We start from the raw sequence: 19,174 nt of genomic DNA, 5'->3' as shown, positions 1-19,174 counted from the left end.
ACAACGAATGCCAGAAAGTCACCAAACAACCAAACAAAAATCCACAAAATAGAAAACAAAATGAAGTGAAGACCTAATAGGGAGGCAATGGCACTTTGAATAGTCATATAATTATTGAAAGCAACCTGGCAGGAGAACTGATCAACCATTTCAACTGGAACTGAACTTTAGCATGATATGGTACTATGATGATAGTATAGGAGTTCAGATGGATTCTGTGGATGAACTATTGCTCAAAGAATACATTAAGTGGAAAATGGAGTATTACTTCAGTATAGAAAACTTGGAATGGGAATTCTTTCTTAGAGTGAACAAGTCTCCTGGCCGATTTCTCTGATTACCAGTTTCTATCATGTTCAGTCCCTGACTACAAATGCTAATCTCATTTTAGAGGTTCAAAAGACAGTACAGACATTGAAGGAGTGGACCAGAAAATGATGGAAGTGGTGGAGCCAGAAAGATGGCTAATCCCTGGCCGTGCTCCATGTAATGTGCTACAAGCTGACTTCTAGCTCAGCAGCTTCCCAGAGTTCATACCAGAAAAAGCCTTTGGCTCACATACTGGTAACAGCTTTTCTTTTTCCAGAACAGACAGTCTGGCCCAATCCTATCCTTTCCTTCAATGTTGTTGGGTTGGTTTTTTTTTTCTTTTTGGATTAAATAAAAAGAATCAAGTTCACACAATGGCTTCTGATGTCCTGAATTTTGATCATGTAATTCCCATCAGTGACTACAAACTACCAAAATCAGGTATCCAAGAGTGAAAATTGAAACAGTATTCTTAACTCACCTATCATTCTTTCAGATAGGCAAGAAGTTTCAGCCTAATAGCTTTGAACCTTGATGATTATTCAGTCATATTTTTGTAACTGAATAAGGAAAATGAAGCTAGACGATTTTCAGATGCAACATGCCACTTTTTTCCCAAGTAAATCTAATGTTGGAGTACTCCAGGTGTTTATGCCTGAAAATTGTTCTTTTATCCACAGTACAGGCATAGCAGAGCACATGCAATTACAACGCAAACTTACCTTAATTTTCCTGCCAATGTTCTTCAACCTTGACTTGAAGGGACACAGACCTTGTCTATACCCTAGTTAAAGGAGAATTGTTGTTGTTATTCAGTCATTTCAGTCATGTACGACTCTTTGTGACCCTATTTGGGGTTTTCTTGGCAAAGATACTAGTGGTTTGCCATTTCTGTCTCTAGCTCATTTTACAGATGAAGTAATTGACAGGATTAAATGATTTGCCTAGGATCACACAGCCAGAAAGTGATGGCTATATTTGAATTTTGGTCTTCCTGACTCTGGGCATGCTTTCATCCACTGCACCACCAAGGTGCCCCAAAGCAGAATTAAGGCATATCTGGAAGATTATTCTCACTTTGTTGGTTAGAAATAATTCTAACTTCCATTTGATAATGTTTTGTGTTAGATGGTTTCCTGGGGCATACTTAAGGTATACCTCCAGGAAAATAGGTATTAGAACTATTTTTTGGTCGGGATGATCTTCTGATGTATCTGGATGACACATGAACAGACTGTTCAGTAAAAACAATAGTTGACTCATTGAAAGTTGATCTAAATCACTTCTGGAGTTTTATGATCTAACAAATCTGAAATTAGGATTCTCTCTTCTTATTTGCATGAGAAAGCTTGCTTTTTGGCTCCTGTTACAGAAGCATGATCCATCATTGCAATGGAGAGTCTACCGATGAGATGATGTCATGGTGGACTAGAGGGTTATCTTGTCTTACCCATCAACACAAAGTGGGCCACATGGGCTACTCTTTCTGGAATGAGAGAGAGTCTACAGAGAGAGTCTATGGAAATCTAGCAAGTGCATATGTGTTTTTGCCACCAGGCTCATGGGCATCTGCAGCGTTACAGAAATAGGTTTGAATGTGAACACATTTCCCAAATGATACGGCTGTTGGCTAATTGGTCTACTCTTTATCAGTGGCTCACTACTGATAGAAGTTACATATGTAATTCAATGTAGACTGATGGAATCTCACATGTTTTCCTGAGTACTGATTCTCTAAAAGAAATTTTAAAATATCATACAATTTATTTTTTTAATACAGAGAAGGATAAAGAAGATACTTTTTCCCCTCCTGAGTTGAATTATTGGTGGTGTTTCAAAATACTGGAAATTCTAATTGAGTCAGTAATGATGCTGAACAATCTCAAGAGTTGTTTTGGTTTTTCTGATCTGATTGTCCAGCTGTTGATGTCCACCTCTGTGTCTCTCTTACTTTAGCAAATGTGCACTGTAGCATTATTTTATGGGAATTAAAATGGTCAAGTGAGTTTTTTAAGTGAAGGAAAGGTGACCCTGCCTCATGACAACATGGGCTGTTTTTTCATGTCAGAGATTTCTAATCTGTACTGTGTAAAACATCACGGAATTCAAGATGGAAATTTAACTTGACCTAAGAACAGGAATTTCAGAGTTAATAGTTCAATGCAAATGTTGTCATGAAAAATACCATTTGCAGGGCAGATAAATATAAATCAGTCAGATTGGAGCTACCATTCATCTTTTTAAAAAATAATTTTTTAAAATGGCTTAACATCAAAATTTTGTTTTTGATCCTAGAGGTGACAGAGATACTAGAATTCATGAAGCAGAAAGGTAACATGGGTTGATCTGTGCTTAAAGAAAATCAGTTTGATAGCTAAATGAGGGATGGATTGGAGTGGGAAGAAACTTGCCGCAAATAGACCCAGAGATAGCTTTTGCAGTAGTCCACAGTTGAAGTGAGGAGGACCTGCACCCAGGAGGTGGCAAGGAAGTATATTTTAGAGATGCCACAAAAATGAAATAGATGAATCTCAGCAACAGATTGGCTATCGGGGTGGGGTGAGCATTAGTAAGGAGTTAAGGATGGCACTTAGGCTGTGGGAGGGACTGGGGAGAATGGTTTACTCTCGAGAATGATTGGGAAGTTAGCAGTGGAGAGAGTTATGGGAGGAAAATTAAAAGTTCTGTTTTGGACATGTTGAGTTTGAAATTTCTACTGAACATCCAGTTTGAAACATCCAAAACTCAGTTGGAGATTAGAGGTCAGCAGAAAAGTTTAAGGCAGGATAGGTAGATTCATGAATTATCAGAATAGGGACAGTCATTTAATTTATTGGAGCTGATGAGATCATCAAGAAAATTGTATAGAAGAGAAAGCAGCCCAAGGTTAACTCTTGTGGGAGACCTATGGTTAGAGTTTTGGTGTGAATTAGGATCCAGGAGGAAAGGAAACTGAGAAGGAATATTCTGGTAGATAGGAAGAGAAACAGGAAAGAGTTGTGTTCCAAAACCCTAGAAAGATGAGCGTTATTAAGGAGGAGAGAATGATCAATACTGGTACAGAGAGGTCAAAGAGAACTAGCATTGAAAGAAGGCCACTGGATTTGGCAATTGTTGTTATTGTTTGTCTTTCATTTTCAAAGGGGACCAGTGACATTAGGGAGTGAGGCTTTGAATTGTCCATGAATTGGATTTAAATGAGGCAGACATGAAAAAAGTCTTCAGCCTCTTTCTTTCTTCCAGAGCCTTCAAAGTCCAGTGGCAAGACAAAAATCAGGATGGCCAGTGATGACCAGGATGCAGTGGATGACCCTGACATATTTGATGTATGACCAAGTGCTAAGCCAATGCTCAAGCTGCCTTCATGGGGTGTGTGGGCATTTAAGAAAGAACTAGCACCTCTAGTATGAGGGTTTGTCAAGCCCTTTTCAGGGTTGCTTGTCTACCTTTGGGGTCCACTTGGCATTCAATTCTCACCTGTGGCTCCAAGAAGGTATAGCATGCATAGCAACCACACCTTGGAAAGCCATTTGGCAATTAAGATTATTGACAACTTTGAAGAGATCAATGTCAATGAAATGGTGAGATTAGAAACTAGATTATAAAGAGTTAAGAAGTGGGTGAGAGGGCAGGTAGGTAGCACAATAGATAGAGCGCCAGGCCCAGAGTTCAAAAGACCTAGGTACACATCTGGCCTCAGACACTTGCTGCTCTTCTATCTTAGAATTGATGCTAAGACATCAGTTAAGAGTTTTCTTTTAAACCCTTACCTTCCGTCTTAGAATCAATACGGGTATATTGGTTCCAAGGCAGAAAAGCCATAAGGGGTAGGGCAATGGGGGGGGGGAGGGCTATGTGACTTGCTCAGGGTTACACAGCTAGGAAGTATCTGAGGTCAGATTTAAACCTCGAATCTCCCATCTCTAGGCCTGGCTCTCAATCTACTGAGCCACCCAGCTGCCTCCAAGAGTTTCTTTTTAAAGAAGTAAGTGAAGGAATAGAAATTGGAGGAACCTTTTGTACTTTTCTAGTTGTTCAAAAATAAGACACTCATCTCTGTATAACTCAAATGGAAATCCAATGAGCTAATGCATGGAAATTGTTCTACAAATTTTAAAGCATGACATAAATGCTAGCTATTATTAATGTCTAAGAGTGGGGGATTTTAATGATGACTTAGGAATCAGCATCATAAACTGCTGAAACTAGAAATGCTGGAAAGGCCCATCTTCCAACCCTCCTTATTTGAGCCAAGCAAGAGGTAAGGGTGGCCCTAAGCCAGAGCACTGTAAGAGACGGCCTGGCACATCCTGAGTTTTGCTGTATCACTCAAATAGTGCCTGGGTAGGCATTTACCTCTGCTGCCAATTCTGATACCTTCCTGGCTCAGAATCTGCAGTCTCATCACTGTTTAATAGCACTATGGTCTCTGGTGGGTGTGATCCAGCACTAATGGGGGAGAGAGGTACAGTAGGTCACTCTGTAGAATCTTTGAAAGGCCTGGGTAACTCTGGGAGATAGCAGATATTCCTTAGACCCACTTCAGAAATTCTTAGCCTTTAGCTCCCTAACTTTCACCTGCAATTCAATGATTCAATTTCAGGTAACATTCGCTAAACATCTATGGTATAGATACTATAGAATGTATGCCTCTTGAATACCTAGAACCTATTCTATCTCCTGGTATGTAGTAAGTACCTAATAAAAGCCCAGCAATTGATTGACTAACTCACTCAAGGAGAAAGGCAACACAGTTATCAGACCCAAAATGAAAGCAGAAAATCTCAGGAGGGCTTTCACTTAAATTGCCTATGAGTCTGGAGAGTAAGGAAATTTGTCTTCTAGCCCTTCCTTAGCCAACAACTAGCTTTGTGACCTTAAGAAAGGTACTGACCTTCATTCTTCCTCACTTTCTACAATAATAACAGTAAAGTCTTGGAGTAGGTAACTCCTACTGTCTCTCTGAACTCTGTTCAGTCCAAACAATACTTTTGCCATTATAATTGCATTTGATTTTTATTGTTCCTAAAATTCAGAATCACTTCTTGCTTCCCCTTTTTTCCTTACTTAGGACTGCTTAAGTTAGAATCTCTAGAAAAAACCGTGACATTGATTTGATAATACCTAGGGTAGTGTCCAACACAGAGGTGGTATTTTGAAATGTTATTGACTGATGAATAGAACAAATACTGTGTGAGCATGTGGATGACATTTTGATGAAATCTTCAGTTTGAATTTTCCTGTGTCAGTCAAAAAGGAAAAGATATGAGACAAACAGAAAACTGAGAGAGCCAACAGATAATCAAGGAAGAAACACAAGAAAAGATTTGAATCCCAACTCAACTTCTGATATTACCTTCAGTAAGCCATTTAATCTCTGTGCACATATAATAGGATAAGTAATAACTCCCATTTTGGATGCAGCCTCTAGTATATATCTTCCAACCCTGGATCCCAACTGGTTGAAGGAACCTGATTTGCTCAGCTTGCATGAGCATCCAAAATGGGAGTTATTACTTATCCTATTATATGTGCACACAGAAACAGACAACGAAGATGACCATAGGTTTAGGGTTAGTAAGGATTCCCTCCCCTTTTTTTAGAGAGAAGGAAACAGAGATCATTCTTCTTTGCACCTAGGTTGTTTGGTAATTGGGTAAGCAATAACAACATTTCTTGAGAGATTGGGAATAGGTGGATAAGAGAGAGGAGTTGAGTGAGTTGGATTTCTTTAAGTGAGAGTAGAATCTCAAAGAAGAATGATGAGAAGAGATCTTTCCCAAAGAGCCTTCAGAAAGTCAGTTGAACCAACGATCTCACTCTTTGGGCTGTCCTGATCAATAAAGGTTGTCCAAAGAGCTTGCTCTGAGAGTTGGAGAAGATCTGGTGAATTTATCTCTTGAAAAACATCCTAGCCAACAAGAGAAGAGCGGTACCGCAGTACCACCATTTCACCAGTGATGACAGGAGAGAGCAAAGGCTGATTGGAGAAGTCAGTGAAGTTCTAACAAGTGGAATTTTCATCTGAGCAGCAGGAAAGAAATCTGACTTATTCCTCTCTGTTTATTAAGTTTACAATTTTAGTTTAGGGTAGAAAGTTAGTTAATTTGGGGGATTATATTAGTCAGTAAGAGTAACTAGGTCAGCCTCAACTTTTTTCAAGGGAGAATCACATCTCTTGTGGGACAGATTTGGGGTTGGTTTTAGTTAAGATAAATTTAGAATTAGGGAATTACATTGCCTAAGCCTTTCCAATTTCAGTATCTCAAATTTCCTTTTCCTATCATTGTTTCCATAGAAGTAAATATAAATAAATGGGTTTTTATAGAAGATTCCTCTCCAGCCAAGTCTCTTCAACTACTGATCCAACCACCTCTCCACCACCAGACCCCAACAACTAAATCTGTTTACAGTCTATAAATAGGCTTTTATATTTACAGTCTATAACTGATCTAGCCCCTAAAATAACAAGGCAATGAAAGTGATGGATTATCTGTGAGTTCAATCCCTGACTTGAAAGGGTTTCGACTAGGTTTTTCCTAATCCCCTACTGCTAATTCCATCTCCTACAAAAACTCATCTATCTAATATCCCTACATATATGTGCTTAATGTCTCCCCATATAGACTATAAGCTCTTTGAAGGCAGAAAGTATATTTATAATATTTTATTTTTCCAAATTACATGTAAAATTTTTTAACTTTTTTTTTTAATTTTGAGTTCTAAATCTTCTCTCTCCCTCCCTTTCATCGTCATTGAGAAGGTAAGCAATTTAATATAGGTTATACATGTACAGTTACACAAAATGTTTCCTTATTATTCAATCTTATTCTTGGCTATGGCCAAAGATCTATAGGAGGAAACCTCAAAAGTTAAAGGCTCACAGAACTATCTTATCTCATTCTATTCCAATCCAATTCAATCTATTTCAATCTAATGAGTATATATTAAACTTACTAAGCACAAGGCTCTTTGCTAGGAGATGGGGATAGAAATAAAGCTGTAATCAACCAAAAAGCATTCATTAAGTGCCTATAAGGCACTGAGTTAGGTGATAAGAATGAAAATGCTGATGTAAAAATAGTTCTGGCCCTGATGGAATACTATTGTGCTCTAAGAAATTATGAACTGGTTATCCTCAGAAAAAACCTGGAAAGACTTACATGAACTGATGCAAAGTGAAGTAAGCAGAATCAGAATACTGTACACAGTAACAACAGTAATGTAAAATGATAAACTGTGAATGACTTAGCTATTCTTAGCAATGCAATGATCCAAGACAATTCTAAAAGACTCATGATGAAAAATGCTTCCACCTCAGAGAAAAAACTGGTGGAATCTGCTGCAAATCAAAAATTACTTAAAAAAGAACTTTCTTCATTTTTCTTTATTTTTGGCCTGCAGTTTTCTTTCACAACATCTTTCTTTCACAACATTACCAAAATCTGAGATTTGGTAATAAATCATAAACCTCCCACCCATAGCTTAAATGTGAAAAGGTCCCTCTTCTTATACATCCATGTAGAAGTCTATCTTTCTCCTGATGACATTTTTATTTGTTGAAAGAGAAAGGAAAAGAGCTTTTTGTATAAAGCAGAGAAAGACAACTAGAGGAAAAAACACTGACTATGCAAAGAGAACCAGAAGGGGGAAAAAACCAGCCCCTTGGATTAACATTTTAAGAGGATCAGAGGAAGGATATATCTCTTCAAAGGGAAAGATGATAGAGATGCATTTCCCACAGATATTTTGAATATGACTTTTCATGACTTTGAAAGTTATCATTAAGAAACTCCAACTCAAAGAATTATTCTGTGGCCCTGGGACTATGATATGTGGATTACTTGTGGCATATAAGAAAATAATTTTAACATATCTTTAAAATATCACATCTAATGTAAATATGAATTTGGGACTTTTCAACCCAAACTGTAAGTTATAAGTACATCAATGTCCTAAATTTGATGAATTAAAAGACAAATCAAAATGCCAAAACTGAAGAAGCCAAGGGCAGGAGACACATCTGAGAAGCCATTGAGAAAAGCTGCTTAAAATCAATCAACAAACACTGGGGATACAGTGAAAGGCAAACACATTTCCTGCCCTCTAAAAGCATCCATTCTATTGGGGGATACAGCATGCAAACACATGAAGACAATCTAGGATTTAAGTCTTGAAGGAAGCCAACGGGAGGTTAAGCAACAGAGCACTCCAAACATGGGGGATAGAGAATGGGGTATCATGTTTGAGCACCTATAAGTTGGCCAAGATCAAAATTTATGGAAGCCAAGTCATTGGAAGCCTATGGATTTGTCTTTTTGACAGAATCCTATGGAGCTGAAAAACTAGCAGAACTGAGAGGCTCATTAAAGGTTTTGGCTGTTGATGAGGGTGTTGATCTGAGTAGAGGAGGGCCATTGAGTGAAAGAAAAATACTCTAGGAAGCAGTTTGATGGTTCAGCAGACTGAAATCCAGGCCTACAGAAAAGAGGACCTGGGTTCAAATTTGGCCTGTGACACATCTTAGGCATATCCCTGGAGCTTAGTACAGTTCCTGGCACTGAGTTTGTTTAATATTGTTAGATATTTTTAAATGCTTGTTGACTTAGCATGACTAAATGAATCATTCATATTCTTCAACCCATCAGGAAGCATTGAGTTGCAGTGTGGTATAATGGGAAAAAAACACTGGATCTAGAAGATGGAGTCTTAGATTTGAATCCTAGCTCTAATAATTACTGCATTGGTGCCAATGGCAGTGTGCTTTGGCAAAAAAAAAAAATCATTGAAGTCACAGGACTTGAATCCAAATCCAAGCTCTACTTATTACATTCTATGTGATTTGGAGTGTTTTTTTACTTCTCTGAATATCTGTTTCCTCGTCTGAAAAATGAAGGTGTTGGACTCAATGACCTCTAAACTCTCATTTGTTCTTATGACCAGAGAGCCTCAGTATTCTCATCCTTACAATGATAATAATATTTCTTTCTTTTCTTTTTATTCTTTCTTATAAAGAATGGCTCTCTGGGAGTGAAAGAAGAAAGTGCATATTAGAAAATGAATGTTTTTTTTAATCGTGATTCATTTTTTAAAAATAACAATATAATGTTATTACACGCCCAACATTTCTTACAGAGTTATTGTGAGGAAAGTGTTTTGTTAATCTTAAGGTGCTGTGATGTACTCTTTATCAGATGCTCCCATTTTCAGATGACAGTGTCAAGCAGTACACATAATCCATATAATGAGGAAACAAGACAGACAGATCCCTAGATGAGGCAAGTGGCTTTCTTCTCTTTCTCTCTTCCTTCATCCTCAGCAAACAAATAGCTTCAGTATGATTCCAAAGGATAAGCATTTCCTAAGTACCTACTATGTGTGAGGAAGCAAGCATGTAAAAAATGAAAACACGTAGGGATTTCTTTCAGTACTAGACCAAGAATTAAGAACCCTTTTTTTTGTCTCAAGGACCCCTTTGGCAATCTAGTAAAGCCTTCTCAGAGTCATATTTTTAAATAATTGAAGGAGATACTGTTTTTCATAGAGATTTAGTAAAAATAGATATGAATTTTTTTCTCATCCAAATTCATGGACACCCTGAAATCTTACCACAGATACCCTCAAGGCCTGTTGATCCTAGGTTTAAAAGTGCCTGAACCAGGTGGATGCTGGAGTCCTTTACAAGACTCAGATTTTGTGATTTCTTGGTCTTCAAACTTTTCATTTTATTTTTGCTTTTCTCACCTCATTTTTCACATGACTGCACTACTTGGAGATTTCTCTAACTTTTCCACCGTGCCCCAGGAACCTCATCATTGGGAAATCCCATTATCCTACAAAATTGAATCAGCCTTGATGATCATTCCTCATCACTACCCTATCCCCCTTGGACTGGCAGGCAGAGCTATGAACTCCAAAACTCCATCTAAGGAAGGAGATTGGACTAGGCATATCCTCATTTCTCATCTGACTGAATTTCTTTTGGGGTTTCTTTGACTTTTCCACCATGTCTTGGAGTCAGGTACCTCTCACTCCTCTTTTTAGTTTCCTTCCTTGGGTTGAATCCCCCCTTAGAATGGAAGCTCCCTAGGGGCATCTAGGAGAAAGGAAGCAACAACTCATTGGCCAGCATGGAGGTAGTTTCCAGATATGGCATGTAGGTGGTCTAAGACACATATAAAGAGGAAACTCCTTACATCAGTCTTCAGATCTCCTGAAAAGTTTTTTGGCTTAGTATAACCTGGATGTCCTGAGTGGTCTTTTTTTTTTCCTTTAAACCCTTACCTTCTGTCTTGGAGTCAATACTGTGTATTGGCTCCAAGGCAGAAGAGTGGTAAGGGCTAGGCAATGGGGGTTAAGTGACTTGCCCAGGGTCACACAGCTAGGGAGTGTCTGAGGCCAGATTTGAACCTAGGACCTCCCGTCTCTAGGCCTGGTTCTCAATCCACTGAGCTACCCAGCTGCCCCCCCTGAGTGGTCTTAAACAAATCTGGTCTCTAAGCAACAAGTCTGGTTTCTCTGCCACACTGGGTTAGCTTCAAACAATACGGGAAAATTTTCCCTTTGGGGGGATTGTGTATAGATGCATAACTTCTTTCCTAATGCAGTGCAATCCCTTGGTAATCCTGGTTTTGAAGGACAGAGTGCACACTGACCTTATGGGTTAGGCGTGTTATGTCTGCTTTCAAACATGCCCTTAGGGTGATGGGGCAGAATTTCAGGTAATCTCCTTATCAGAGAGGCAGCATAAAGTAACTTACAATACTATCTCATCACAGATTCTTGCCTTCTCAGGAAGCTGCCAAGACATAACCTGCCACAGGGCAAGCGCCAGCTAGCTGGTATGACTCTCTCACCCAGTCATTTATTCATCCATTCAACAAGCATCAAGCCCTCACTGTGTGTAGAGGATGAAAAAAGACATTGGAAGAGATTCAAAGTTTAGATTGTTCAGTTTTCGTAAAAGATAAATATTGAAAAAATATAGCCCTAATGGAGGTTTTATTCTAATAGTCTTGTGCCAGAGGACAGAAGGTTCCCAGGGCAGGAAAAACACAATCACACGTATTGATTATTTCCCCTCTAACACCCTGTGAGTTAGCATACAGCACATGAGACTCAAAGATATACCCACCTTAGGGGTTTGGAGCCCCTAGACAATACAGTTCTAGCCTTTCTGGTGCCAGGGGCTCACTGGATTCAGAATTTCATTCAGTGAAAAAAGCCCACTCTTTCCAAGATGATCAGACCATGCTATCCTAATTATCTACCAGCACTTGCTAATTTCCGTTCTTTCTTTCTTAGATAATCCAGTTAGTGACACTTCTATTTGCCACTTACAATTACTTGAATTGTATTGAATCTGGTCCTTGCTTCTTAGCAACATGTTTATAATTATACTTCAAGTAGCTTTAATGATTTCAGGGAAGCTAACATAGCCAAATCTGCAAAGTGATGAGCTCTATTCAATAAGATAACATATAACTCTCCTATTTTTAACGTACGTGTGTGTGTGTGTGTGTGTGTGTGTGTGTGTGTGTGTGTGTGTGTGTGTGTGTGTGTGTTGGGGGTGTGGGCAAATCAGATGAATCATATTTCAAGTATATGACCTACTTTTTCTATGGCTAAAAGATTTGGGAGTTTTTATCTGCATCTTGGTCAAAGTCAGCCAACAGGGCACATGTTATCATTCAGAGATGAATGTTCCCTCACTCTCACTCCCAGATTCCCTGCCTGATCTTGTTGTGGACATTTGTAGCAAGGAAAAATGAAATGAACTGACCCATGGTGGAGTCACAACTCATGAGGAAGCTGGTAAAATACTGACAATTAAACTCACCTGGCTGTTGTATACTGATTTGAAGGGAAAGCCTGTGGACCTGAACCGGAGCCCAATGCCAAGTCAGCTTCAAGTTCAAGCTGACCAAAGGCCACTAGACTTTCAGACTTTATTTGTCCACTTTGGCTTCTGCATCACACTCCCTTCAGCAGCTGCTCCAGAACTTCACTTCCCTCTTCCCAGGTCTTAGACTCAGCCCCTCATTCTCTGATGAAGCCTTTGCCTCCTACTTAGCTGAGAAGATCAGGGATTACACTATGATCAATTCAGTTCATCAGATCCTAGATTTCAAACTATAGAGGACCTGAGAATCCATTAAACTCATCCCATCCTCCATTTTTACGGACGAGGAAACCCAATTCAATTCAATTGTTATTAATTACTCACTGCAAAGATCTGTGGATATAAAAACTTACATCTTACAGCAATAAATAATTTCTGTACTTATTTTCTCATCTTTCCCTTCAGAAATAACTGTATGACCTTGGAAAATTCCCTTCACCTCCCTAGACCTCAGTTTCCTCATCTGTAAAATGAAGAGATTGCACTAGATTGGACTTTAAATTATGGATTTATTATCCTATCATCCCAAATCACTTAACCCTCATGGGTCTCATTTTTGGCATCTGTAAAACAGAGGGACTGATCTCAATGATTTCTGAAACTCTTTCCAGGCCTAGATCTAAGATCACATGGTGCTTTCAGTGGCAAAGCAACCTAATCACTTACAGTATAGTATGGGGGGTTGAAATTATGGGATTGGGAAGAAGGTGGAGGTCCACAAAAGCTGCTAAGATCTCTCCCAACTCTATATCTATCAATGTTCTTCCTCTTTTAGAATAACCTTTCCTTAGGTTCCTTGCTCCTTCATTATGCCAGCCCTTCTCCTGGACCCTCCCTTAGCATACCTTTCTCCTGGCTCTCCTTGCATCTATCTGATTGTTCCTTTTCAGTAACAGAAAATCTTCAGCTAACAAATGTATTGCTTATGCTGTGTAAGCTGCTGATTCTCCCAAGACAAACATCCCCTCCAGGGATTTCAATTCACTGTCTACACTCCAGGTTCTCGCCAGTAACTTTAGCATCTAGAGCAGAGATCATGGTGGTTTTAACTCCTTCATCTCAGGAACTTGCACCCTAAATCCCCACTCTTTCATTTAGTGACAGCCCCCCCTCACCTACTATTTCAGGCTGATCGCAGTCGTGCTCCCTGGTTATCACTCTTTCCTCCTTACCCTTCTGTTTTTATAATATTGAACAAATCAAATACTGCCTTGTTCCTACAAGGTATATGCCGATCTTCACCTTCATGGCCCCATTTATCATTCTCCTCACTATCTTGACCAGTGATCTTTCCTAGCCACCTTGTTCTCTCGCCACATAAGAATCCCAGTTTTTAAGGGCAGAGGCGGTCTTTGCTTTTTGTTTCTCTAGCATTTAGCAGCTCAGCTAGATGATACAATGGATAGAGCCCTCCGTCCATCCAGAAGTCCTGGGTTCCAAATGAACCTCAGACACTTACTAGCTGTATGACCCTGGGCAAGTCACTTAATGCTGTTTACCTGTTTCTTCATCTGTAAAATGAGCTGGAGAAGGAACAAGCAAACTAGTATCTCTGCCAAGAAAACCACAAACGGAATTGCAAAGAGTTGGACATGACTAAAAACAGCTGAACTAGCACTTAGCAGGGTGAGACAAGAGACAAGAGACTTGACAAGAAGAGACAAAATACATACAGATGAATAAAAACAAAGCTTATATGAAATGAAACAAAGTGAATTTCCATTTAATCTGTTGGTTCACTATTTGTCTGTTCCCTACCCAACCCCTCAAGAGTGAATATTTCTAGAAACTCTGTTCTGTTCTTTATTTTCTTCTCTCCCTTAGTGATCTCATCAGATCCAATAGGTTCATCATTTGGGTTCATATTGCTCCCAGTCTTTATATCCCCAGCACTGCTTGCCTGTGGGACATTTCTATGTGGATGTTCTATCAGCATTTCAAACCCAATATTTTTAACAAATTTTTAACAAATTTAACAAATATTTAACAAATATCATCCAAAATAAACCTGAAAATCTTTCTGGAAACATCTGTTTAAAGCATGGGCATTGCCACCTTCTAGTTCACCCAAGATCCAAAGTCATTGTATCATCCTTGATTCTTCTTTCTATATTCAACCAATGGCCATACTCTTTAAATTATTCATCTCCCCCCTACTGGCCACTCACACTGCCACCTACCTAATTCAGACCTCCATTGTCTCTAACCAGGACTACTACACTAGGCTTCCCACTGGCCCCATTCTCTCTAGTCTCTCCACTCTCCCAATTTCTTTTTATCCCTGTATCTAGTCTTTTCAACCCTACTTTTCAACTTAGAATCATTACCAGGTATTGGTTCCAAGGCAGAAGAATGGTAAGGGCTGGGCAAATGAGGTTAAGTGACTTACCTAGGGTCATACAGGGAGGACATATCTGAGGCCAGATTTGAACCCAGGGCCTCCCATCTCTAAGCATGACTTTCAGTCCTCTGAGTCACCTAACTGCCCCTAGCATGTATAGTTTTAAAGTAGACTAACACAATTAACATGGACAGTTGGGTGATGTGGTGGATGAAACACTGGGCTTGGAAATAAAACTCATTTTCATGAGTTCAAATCAGCCCCAGACACTTACCTATGTAGCTGTATGATCCTAGATTAGTCACTTTACTCTGTTTGCAAAATGAGCTTGAGAAGGAAATGGCAAAATCACTCCAGTATCTCTGCCAAGAAAATTCCAAATGGAGTCATGAAGTGTCTGATGCAAATGGAAGGACTGAACAAAAACAAAAATGGTAGAATCATATCCCACTTCATATGCATCCATGACTTCTTCAATCATTCACCAGTAATAAGTGTATGCTTTGTATTCCTTTTTACAAAAACAATGTTATAACTATTTTTGTATGTATGGCTACTTTTATCGTGCCTTTTCTTTTTTTTTTTTTTTTGAGGATACAGACCTAGTAAATGGGGTTCCTATGTCAAAGGGCTAATAATTTGGTCACAACTTAGTAAAATAATGGGGCTGGACCAGAAAACCTCTAAGGTCTTTTCCAGTTCTAAATAAATCATCCCAAGAATCTAGGGCATATTTAGAGCCAGAAGAAATCTCAGATGTTATTGAGTTCCGTCGTCTTCATTTTACACAGGAGCAAATTGAGTTCCAAAATGGGTGATTTTCCCAAAGTCTTCTGTAAATATCTAATCAGGAATTAGAATATATGTCTTCTACTTACAAATCCAGTGTATCTATTATACCTTGCTTGATCATCCTTGACAATATTATAATTACAACTGACACTTTTTATTCTTAGTTCTTAGTTCAGGGGTTTTCAGTTTCTATTTTCCAACATGGTCCTCTTTAACAACTATGGAACCTAAAGGAAGATTACGGCCCTTTTTTCGGATAATTTTTTTAAAATACATAGAATAAAATATATAAGATCAGAAAGGAATACATGCATATTGAAATATAGTTATCAATTTTTTTAAATTAAATTCACAAAGCCCCAGGCTAAGACTCCCATTCTAAATGTTAAGAATAGAGAAAATAAAATAGCTTACCTTCCCCCATTTAGTTTGAGGCAAAATAAAATGTAAGTCTCAACTAGTCACATGATCAGGGTAAATCAAAGGCCTTATGTTGTTTTCCTGGTAATCCCTCCATGATTCAAAATTGACTTGTCCATTAAAAAGAGTGGAGTGTCTCCCTCGGGTCTCACAAACTATCAGAAAGCTTAGAACACAGAAGATCCAAAACTGCCTCCAGTCCTCTGGGAAACTGAGGATTGGAAATAGATTCCAGTAAGTAAAAAGAAATTGTTACACGAGTTGACCAAACTGGAAATCTTGGGAAGAGCTTGGCTCTGGCTTTTGAGGATTTTCTTCCTCTTCTTTGGTTCTTCCCATGGAAGTCTAGTGAGTAACAGAGAGTGTCAATAGAACCCTTCTCTTTCTCCCTTTCCTTACTCCCATGTTCCCCACTTTCTTCCTCTATTTGATCCAGAATCAGGAAGTCTTAATGGTCGTGTGTCAAGGTAGGCCCAGTTAGATCTAGGAAATGTAAGAAGGATTAAGATTAAATTTAGATAAATTAAGATTAAAATTAAGAAGGATTATTATATTTCAAGTCAGAGGACTGGGGTTCAAATCTCATTTCCATTAGTTATTGCCTATGTAACCTTGGGCAAGTCAATTCACTTTTGTGGACCTCAGTTTCCTTATCTGTAAATTGAAAGTCCCTGGTCTACATAATTGCTAATAATGTCCCTTAGAGCTATAACCTTATCATACTTGGAAATATATATTGAATTATCTGTATCATCCTTTAAATTTTATATATATATATATATATACATATATATATATATGTATAGATATGCCTCATTTTGTTGTCTTTGGGATGACCTAGAAGTGTCCTCAAAAGCATGCATTCTCTCTAGTCCTCATTAAATGCTTTTTGGTTTGACAAAGCTGGTCGTATGTTCAGTGTCTAGTCAGCAAAGTGCCCTATTGCCCCTTGCTGAAGAGATCCCTATCGGGCTAAAGCCAGTCCTGGCTGAGCGGTTCAGTCCTGCTGATGCCTTTGGCCTCTTTCTACCCTACTGACATTTCCCACCACATACTATCACGCCCTTCATTGTAATAACAACAAGCAAAAAATAAAATGGACGCAGCAGCCACATCTGTCATCACGTGCAACCACAATCAGAGACCTTGAGAAGGAGGGAGAAGCTCCGATGCATCTAATCCAAGTTGGGCTGCAGCTACCTTATTGGAGCTGTTGTGGGAGAGTCGGGAAAACTTTGGCTCTGCGATCCTGCACAAGTACCTGAGGATGGTGGCTGAAACAGTGGCCAGATTGCTGACTCCAGAGTCGAGAAGACACGCCTTCAAATCCAGCATCCTACCCTTAAAAGCTGTACAACCCTCAAGAAGCCAGCTAGTTCTCCACCAATCGTGTAACTATGGGAAAATAGTCAAAATTAATTAATTTAATTTAATTTTTCAATGAAAAAATGTAAAAAATAAGACCAAAAAAAGCAGCTAGTTCTTGACTGCCTCGGTTTCCCCAACAGTAAAATAAGGATAATAATAATAATAATAATAATAATAATAATAATAATAATAATAGCATCTTCATCCTGGTGGTCTTGTCTCCTTCATCATATTTCTTAACATTCATGTACAAAAATTTGTGCAGTCGAACCCCATATTACGGTCACCTACTTTCTACAATTGCTACCCCAAAAAGTAGGTTTATAAATATTTTGCTCTATAATAAAAGCGGACTATGGAATACTTCAGTTTTACAAAGTGCTCCGGGTTGCTTTTTAAATTTGCCCCTCGGAAGATCATCGTGATAACTGTTATCATCGCCTCCGTCGCCATTTTACAGCTGAGGAACTAGCATAATGTCAGTGAGTAACGCAATCCTCCCTGAATAGGACTCAATTCAGCATTTCCCAGGGCCAGCAAATCCTCTCCAGTGCCTGTAGAGGGCGCCCACGTACCACTAATCCAAAGCAAAGTCCCCAGTCCCAAACCATAGGAAATCCAGAGCCCTCAGAACTGTTGCGGGACTGTCCTGGCTGACCCCCGCCGCCGGAAGTGAACATTTCCCGACGTTTTTGAGTAAATTCTTTACAATTGGATGATGCTAATGTTCGGAAATGCTTAGGTCCTCCTCTTCTTCTGACCTGGATAAAAAAGTGAATGGAGAAAACCTGTCCCTCCTGAATCACCAGGGATACAGATGCCCTTCCTCCAGCAAAAGAGAAAGGGGAAGGAATGAGCATTTATAGGGCAACCACTATGTGCCAGGCACTAGGCTACCTCATCTGATCTTGGCAATATCCCTGTGATGCAAGTGCAAGGTCAAGGTCCCTCCTGAGGGTCCCATTCCCTTTTTTTTAACCCTTACCTTCCACCTTAGAATGAAAATGGAGTATTGGTTCCAAAGCAGAAGAGAGGTAAGGGCTAGACAAAAGTGATTGACTTTCCCAGGGTCACACAGCTAGGAAGTGTCTGAGCCCAGATTGGAACCCAGGACCTCCCATCTCCAGGGCTGGCTCTCATTCCACTGAATCAAGCAGCTTCCCTCTCCATTCCCCTTTGTTTAACAATGGTCAGCACTATTTATTTAAGTGCTTCTCTAGGATCTACTACCAACAGAGGACAACAGGAGATGCCAGAGTGGACAGAGTAGCCCCTGCCCTGGAACTGGTAGAATAAGCCCCAACCGAATCAGAGGTCTGGTCCAACCCCAACATTCCACACCTGAAACCTCCACCCTGAAAGTCCACCAGAAGAAGGATGGTCTAGTTCACCTTCTCTCCATTGGGACCAATATTGGCCATTCTGCTCGCTTCAAATTTGTCTTCCTTTTGCTGTTGTTTTGTATTCCTGGAGTCTTTGTGGCTGCTGTTCTCCTTTTCTGCTTACTTTGCTCTTCCTCCGCTCATACAGACCTTCCCTTGGTTCCCAGAACTTGTCATATTCATCGTTTCTTGGTAGCGTTCCCCTCCATAGCCTCTCCATTTTAAATGTGAAGAAACCGAGGCTCAAAGTGTTACAGGAATGGGGGTGGCAGACAAAGACTTGGCTATGGTCACACACATAGAGTTGGCATATAGTGGAACTTTAGTGCCCTAATACCAAATCCAGTATTTTCTGTTATACCAGAAAGGCTCTCCTGCCACTTCTCAGCCCAGTATTCACCCCATGAGGGCACAATAGCACCTTCTCCAGTACTTATAATAAAAGCTTGTAAGTCCAGCTGGTGGGGAGATATTATTTGCAAAACTCTAAGTTAAGCAATGGGGTGAAGCCACTACCAAAAAATTAACTTTATGGGGAAGGGAGGGCCATATCTGAGAATATTCTTCTCTGAGCCTCAGTTTCCTTGACTGTATGAGGAACATGGACTAGATTACTTCTAAGTTTCCTTGTAACTCTCAGTCTGATCCACTGAATTGTTC

The 19,174-nt window shown here is 39.5% G+C and overlaps 1 pseudogene; it reads left to right on the top strand.

Annotated features, from left to right (window-relative positions):
* The window catches only part of LOC130454713 (la-related protein 1B-like), a 31,037-nt pseudogene extending 13,814 nt beyond the window's left edge, over positions 1 to 17,223 (top strand).
* The last annotated feature ends 1,951 nt before the right edge of the window (positions 17,224 to 19,174 follow it).

The sequence above is a fragment of the Monodelphis domestica genome, chromosome 5 (genome assembly GCF_027887165.1).
Source record: "Monodelphis domestica isolate mMonDom1 chromosome 5, mMonDom1.pri, whole genome shotgun sequence".
NCBI lineage: Eukaryota > Metazoa > Chordata > Mammalia > Didelphimorphia > Didelphidae > Monodelphis > Monodelphis domestica.
The sequence above is the reverse complement of the archived record's forward strand: the minus strand, read 5'-3'. Positions and strand labels throughout refer to the sequence as shown.